Source organism: Pocillopora damicornis, chromosome 5 (assembly GCF_964200805.1).
Source record: "Pocillopora damicornis chromosome 5, jaPocDami1.2, whole genome shotgun sequence".
NCBI classification, from domain to species: domain Eukaryota; kingdom Metazoa; phylum Cnidaria; class Anthozoa; order Scleractinia; family Pocilloporidae; genus Pocillopora; species Pocillopora damicornis.
The window spans coordinates 17,516,871-17,524,930 of record NC_142674.1 but is presented as its reverse complement, the minus strand read 5'-3'; positions in this window follow the sequence as shown (position 1 = coordinate 17,524,930).

Sequence of the window (8,060 nt, the reverse complement as noted above, 5' to 3'; positions counted from 1 at the left end):
ATGACTGTGCAAAAATGTTAAAAGAAACAAACTAACGTTGTCAATTTTTGATTTTCAACTTTATTGTAAAAGTTTTAGCAGTTGATGGCCGTAGCCCGAAACGTTGAAATTCACTTGTTGTAACAATTAAAATTTTTATTTCTATGCAACATCTTTGTCCATAAATCTAATGATACTCAGAAAAGAGTATCCTGTCTGAATTCCCCTATTAAGATCCAATCGTTTGTTCAACCATCCCTATCGACCCTTTATCCTGCGTACTGATAAATGATAGTTCAAGCGTGGTTACTCACAATCTGTTAAATCAGTTCGGATGAGGATGTTAGGTGAACATGAAAAGAAAGATTCGCATTCAGTGAGTAAATAAGTGGCTTAATATAGCCTTGGAATATTTGACCACACACATCATTAGCTTAATAAACAAACTGAACTCGTCGCACTCACCCGCTTATGAATCCGGAAAGAACGCCGTGAAAGAGGAAAACAATTTGGAAAAGATGTTAAGTCATTAACTATTCATGTGTATATTTGAACCAACCAGTTTGTTTAATTTGATACGTCAATATTTTACATTGAAATCGATAATTATGTAAAAGAATTTGTTAAATCAAACAAACAATCAGCCAAGTATGACTGATATCTGATGATAATTATACAAATATCGTTTAGTACAGAATTTAGGTATTGATTTTATACTAATACTTTCCACATCAGTAAAATCGTTTGGATAATAACATTATAACATTAACAGCTATCACTAACTGTCACTGATACAAACGCAAATAATTCTTTGCTATTCACGATTGCAATTTGCAGATCAGTAATCAGCCGGCGCAGAGAGTCAACAGTGTATATTAAGCCACAGGAGAGTTCTTTACTTATAGGAACAGATGATATTGATAGTTACCTTCCCTTTTGGCTAGACAGAAAAGACGAGATAAGAAAGGAGGAGCAGTTAATGATCTAATAACATAGCTTAAGTTATGAAATTACAATTCATCGTAAAAATTCTACCCCCCCCCCTTTTTTTTTGTTAGGAAAGGAATTAGGTTCCAGTACTTTCTCAACACATGAAAAGCGAGCATTAGCGCCTAAATTTACATTTCCTAGAGAAGGATGTAATGTTGGAAAAAGATTCTCCAGAACTGAAGAGAAAATTATCAAGGATGGGTTGCATTTCTAAATTTCTGTGTAACCTCGTTCACGCCGATTTTATGCGTAGTATGACCAGCTCTTGAATTACTTATGTTAAACTTTGTTTTAATTCTGTTCTGCTTTTGTCAGACCTTTTAATGATCCTAAGGTAGACACCGCGAACTTTTTTGTTTGCAGTCTTGGAAGAGATTCAGTCGCTATCAGGAAGTAGAGAAAGTTAGCATTGCCTAATCGAATGTTCCTCATCAGCTGTCACAAGCCGATCACAGGATGAGAGGCCAGTTATGCATGGAAGTCTTTACCAATAAAAATATACCGTAAGCACGAGTTGAGCTCAAAATTCAAAATAAAGCATAAAAGTAAACTTAAAACACATTGATGGACGTCAGCATAAATTTCATTGGTTAAAACTGTATTATTGTAAGCGAAAGCGATTTTCAATGGGAGTTGCAGATGTAATCCTTAGTAACATCGGAGTATTTCTACGCCTAGTCCTGCACTACAGCTTCTCAGCAAATTTGATTTTACATGATCACGTGCGTTTTCCAGTCCTGGATGCCAAATGTTTGCTTTGAATATGAGATTCTTGAGATTCTTGAGGCTCCAGTGATTTTTAGTTGTTCTGATTCGCCGTGATAATAACCTGGCTTTGTTTTTACAACACTTAATCGACATGCACTCCGAAAAGAGTAAACAATTCATATGCAGTCCGGTTGTAAATAGGATCTTAGGTACTAAAGGAAAATTAAATTGTCTTGAGCATGATATATCAAGAATAAGAATTGTGCGAGATAAACTAAATTCAACTTACCAGCTAAGTGATTGCAGAAGTGGCATGTAAATAAAAGTTATTAAAAAAAATAAAAATTAAAACGTGCATCTGTTGCTCAAAACATTCATTTGTTTATTGAGAAATGCTATGCACTTTTTCTTTCGTTTATCACCTGTACTTTAGTTAAATATGTTAACGTTAACGTACTGTGAGGGTGCCATGCAAATAGATATGCTTTAAATCACAGCGAAACATGTACTTACGTCCTAATCGTTTTTCACAGTTGCCAAGGCCAAGGAATAAGAAAAAAAAATATATCAAGAACAGAAAAATAAATAAAAGGAAAGTAATTAACTGCTAAGAGAGTTGATATTCATTAATCAGTCGGCTAAGACCTCTGCTCTACAAATAATTCTGATATGAAACCATTTTCATGATTATGACTTTAATTCCCATAATTAGTTTCTAGTAACTAACACCTCAATTTTACAGTCTACCACAGACGACATTAAATCTTTTCGTAAACTGAGCCACTGAATCAAAATCTGATCCTTATCTACTTATGGTTCATACTGAATATATATTTTCACAAGAGCCTAGTTCAAAACGACTTCAACAAGTTTCCAACCATATGTTAGGAAGCAAGGCGAATATCAGAATGCCACTGTTTATTGATGATCATAATTTCTCATCCATAATAATATCAATAAAACGAAATTGTAGCTTTCATTATTACAAAAGTAAGCGACAGTGACACAAATATGTTACATGACTGTTACTGCAGTAGTGAAAAGACGTGAAATCCGCCAAATAACTATAAAAAGAAGACATACTTACGATCTATTTGCCCGTTAAGGTAGGAAATAGGAGAAAGAGATATGATAGTTAGTGATGCACATTTGTTATTGCCTACATTGTTCTTCAGTTTGGTATCGTTAAGTAAAAGTGTCTTGTTAATGGAACAGCCAGTAGTATGACTACGCATCCTATTACACTAGCCACAACTGTTGGGTATTTCAAATGGTTACCATGTTGGCAGTCAATGGTGAAGTCTGACCAGATAAGAGTCTTTAACATGCTGTCGGCCACCAATAGTAAAAAGGACATTTTGCCAAAGTATTATTAAAAAATATTGACTTGGGCGAAAACTATACCAGTTCATTGTAAATAAACCTTTTTCTTTTACAAATCTACTCTTTCGCAAAAATGATGATAACTCTGAAGAGAGTCTAACATATGATGACCGATGATGACTGTCGAATAATACCTGTTTGTTAGAAATGTAAAAATGAATGAGGAAAAGTAAAGAAAAAGCTACTTACGACCTGTTATGTCATTTAGACGTTGGTGAACCCGATGGAAAAGAGGAGAAAATGAATCAACTGAAATTTACTATCAGTTTAAAGCCGTTGTGAGATACTGTGTACTAATTGACTGAGTGGGAGGGCCGGACGGGAAAGTATTTGGCTCGAGGTCATGATGTACGGACCGAGCACAATACAGAGGTCCGAGTGCTATGACCGAAAGCCAAATATTTCCCATCCAGCCCGACCTAACTAAGTCGTTACGCATTTTATCGTATGACTTTTCAGTGTGGAAAATTTCCATTTTTTTTTTCGTTAATACTACGCGATAGACTGGCGCGCGCGGAATAACCACAAAAGCGATTCTACAATTAATACTTTTCCTTTCTGTTTTCGAGTTAGAACAGGAAACTCACATTTCATCGAAAAACGTGGCATTTGTTTCCATTTGTACTCTCTGCTGTCACTCATTTTTGGCCACAAAAGCGGCCAATGTTTTTCATTTAATATTTTTTGCCCAAGTACACTAGGGCCGGGCGGTTTTTCCGGACCGGTAGCTCGTTTCTCGGGGTCCTGGTGACTTAACGGGCCCGTAAAGCTGTTCTGCTCTTCTTCAAGATGGTTTCAAATGCTTTTAAGATTCTACAATAAAACTTTTAGCTAAAGAAACAAAATGGAACACTAAGGTTGCCAGGCTGCTTCTCTCTTCCTAAAATTTTGATTTTAAAGTATTGCCTCGAGACCGTTAAGTTACCAGGCATTTCGAGAAACGGGCGCCGGCTCACGCAAACCCGTCCGGCCCTACACACGTCAGCTTTTCTATGGAATCGCGCGAGCAGGGCCAGACGGGCCATATGATAAAATCGATTAATGCTAATTAATTTATGTCTTTGAGCATATTTTCAGACATCAAGAGATTATAATATCTTGCAAAGCATTTTGAATTGAACAGAATAAAAGAAAAGGGCTTCGAGAAGGATTGTTTACTTTTCACTTTTTTTTGCTCAATAATATGATCTAGGTATGAACTAAAATAATTTCTTACCCGCTAAATCGTCCACACATGATTTTACAGAGGAAAGAGCAACAGAAATAAATTGTTAGCTCAATTTGAGTGTTTCATACAAAATAATAATACTAAGGCAACAAATTGATACTTTTAAATACTTGATATGGCGTAAGATAACAAAATTCTATAAATTATAGAATTTGTTTTCTTTCACCGTATTGTATAACCTAGTTTATGAGTTGCTTAGAGTTTAAACGTACCGAAAGGCCAATGATCGGAAAAGGAAAAAGGCAAATACCACTACACAATGAAACTTTCCTATCTGAGTGATTTTCTCCTTTTTTAACTAAAAGATGGAACATGCCGTGCGTAGGTTGTTTAACTCACCCTGAAGTGCTCTAAGCAAAGATATGCTACGCAAAATATAAATTCTAGATAAGATGAATTGTAACTGGATTTTCACATACTAAGCGATCATCTGACTGAAATTTTCTGCGCGAGCAGAATTTAACACTCAAGTTTCAAATTAAAAAAATTCAGTAACGGTTCGAACTGCGCTTTCTTTTACTGATCGCGAGAAGAAACTATGTGTAACGACTGCCACGCCTTTGCCACCGGACATTGATTTGTTATAAGTTTGTTTCATGTTAAACGTGTTAAACCGCAATAGTGAAGTTACTGTTTGTCCATTAGGGACGTGATCTTTAAGTTCCACCCAGAACCGCATTTTAGTTAGTTATCTTGCGTTAGGCTAACGATAAGACGTGTTTATCGAAAAGCGCCCTTTTGCCCACCTTATCTCGAAGTTCGTTTTGGTCAAACCTCCACAAGCGGGACTGTTATGTTATGCTTATGTTCCTTCTCTTCGTACTTGTTTAAACATCTAATCTTTCGGTAGTTTCGCCCAGTTTTTTATACCAGTTTCTTTGCAATTTTGTAACACGTGGCTTACGTTCTTCATGCTTTGTTAGTAAGCCGCTCGCTTTTTCTCACTTGGTTATTAGTTTTGTTAGAATTCGTTTGCAAGCGGTTCTCCTTTATCCTTGAAGATAGTCTTTTGTGAGTTTGTTTTAGAGTTTTAGCTAGTCAGTTTTGGGATCTTGCTTTTATATCGGAATGATTGGAATGTTGGTCCGTATCTTAGAATTTAGCTTAGCTTCTTCCTTATAATTTCATATTTCAGTTTACGATAAGTACTTGGATACCTCAACTACGCTATTAAAACGATTCAAGTCTTTTCCGTAAAATATATCCTCGCTTCATAGTGCGTCTTCACCAGCGAAACTCATAGTTGTCGTTGAAATTTGCTTCGCTTGTGTCGGCCGCTCCACTATGCGTCTTAAGCACCCGAAATTTCAACTCACTGAAAAGAAGATCTGAACTGGTCAGAAAATGTCGCACAGATTTTTTCGCGAAAATTATAGAGACAGTAAACAAACTAGAACACGTATTACAATTAGTCAATGAAACTCAATTAGAGGTTACGAACAGGCAGAAAGCAAATTTGGCACTACATTTCACTTGTTAATTACATTTACTATCAAAATAGATATTCAACTTGCCTCAAGCAATTCCAATCCTATAGAAAGCATTATCTTAACTAATAGTTACTTAGAAGGAATGAAAATGTTACTTACTGTCTAATTTCCCAAATTTGGGTCAATGCGCAAGATTTAAAGGAAAATACAGAAAGAAAGAAAAGGAAGTAAGTACACTCGAGTACAAACGCAATTTGATGAATATCTATAATCATTAAATACAACCCCCCCCAAAAAAAATTTTAATCTTCAGATGTTTTGTGAGGATAATTGCATGATAGCAATCAAAACTTCTACTTTTTCGCATAATGTTTAACACTGTCTGTGCTATTCTGAGAGCAACAAAGCAAACACAACTTGAATTGTTTCTTAATGTAATGTATGGTAAAAACCTTTAAATATTTACTCTTCTCGAAATACAATTACTCGACTGGACTTGTTTGTAGCAATTTTATTTAGTCAGTAACAATCATTACGCTAATAACTATTAAGTGCCGCTCTCCCAAAGAACGGTCCTCTCGACTTCCCGTCGGGAAAAAGTTTTCTTTTATTTTTGCCCATAGAAAGGGTTTGGGACACATGTCTCAAAAATAGTTTAGTTTAAATTATTTTTGGCTGGTACACCCGTGTGCACAGCGATCGAAAGTGTAAATTTCACAGATTTTGTCCAGCGCGCAGCGACTGCAATAATATAGCTCACGCAATTCTATCTTGCTACAAGTTACAAGGTGCCTTTATGGAAATATGGAAACATGGAAACTTCAGCTGAAATATTTTTCATACAACTCTTCTTCATTCGACCTTTATTTGCATATCAAAATTGACCAATTTGAACGAAAGAATTCTCAAAATACAGGCGCTAATCGGGCTAAAAGATTGCCACAAACCCATGGGTATATCTGTAGCTTTCATCCACCAACATCTTAAAGAAAACGCCAATCCACGTGTTTGCTTAATTGCGCTCTTGTGAATGATCGTTTGCATAATTCTGAAACTCGACCAAGATCTCCTTTTCACCGATCAAACTTCGTTTGTTTATCCTCTACGTTGAGGATTTCAGGTTTTCATAACAACTGAATGAAGAATAGATGCCGAGTTGTCCTAAAACGTTGCGTAAACGTGATCAGTCGTAACGCTTTAGCGCTTGCGTGACTTACAAAGTAGACAAAGGTGATCGGAAGGCGCCTTCAAGATAATTTTCGTTGAAATATCTGGTCATGAACCACGCGCAGTGTGGAGAAGATCAAAATTAAAGATCCCGAGATTTTGCACACGGAACGCGATGAACTAGCCCTCCTTTCTAAAAATCTGTTTCCATCATTAATGATTTTACGGTGTTATGGACCACAACGGTTTTGACCGACAAACTCGACGTTTCTCTGCGACCATCAAAATCAACTGGACAAACCCAGCATGATGTATTGCGTGACGTGATCGTGCAATTTTTCCCTTGTCAGATGACCTACATCGAGGAACCAAAATTTGATAATGTAACGAATTAGAATCAAAAGCTATTAAAATGGACTTACGAATTTCAAATTTTTTACTGAGAATCTTATCTTTTAAAATATTTGCTTGATTCATAGAAAGCAAAGATTGTTGCGGCCGCGGGTATTTTAGCCCTGATTTCTATGAGTACAAGCTAAGCTTGTTTTGGTCCGGTCATTTTGGCCTCGAAACGGAAAACAAAAGAGATATTTATATGTTCTAAACATGGGAACAGCTGTAAAACACTGGAAATGTAGTAAAAGTATTTTTGAGCATCCAGAGCACAATGGAAAAAGTGAGATAGTGTAAGGAGACTGAGTGTTCAACGCCATTTGTCGTAAAAACTACCACCAGCTTGTTATTGAATTGACTAAAATTTATCAAGAAGGCTTTTACTTTCTTTTGTTGCAAAACTCGTGGGTTTTAGAACTTTGAAACGACGTACGATAAATCCTGGCAACTAGAATTTGAGTCCATTAGCAAAATATGCCGGCTGGTCTCATGAGCAGATCAAGCCTTGACGAAAAAAATTGACAGCATTGAAATTTTTAAAAAATGCAAAAATCGAGACAACAATTTGTCATGACAATTTTTCCTTTGATTTTGTTAGGAGAATTCTGGTTTTGTCTACTCGTGCAGATAGCCCAGAGAGGCCCTTACGAATCAATTTTTAGCTAGCATTCGAGAAATTGAAAATATATTACTCGTGTGATCCGACTACAATTATAATTCCGAAAACTTCGAAAACATCTCCAGTCAGTCTGGCTTTCTTTCACGGCCTCACATTTTCCCTT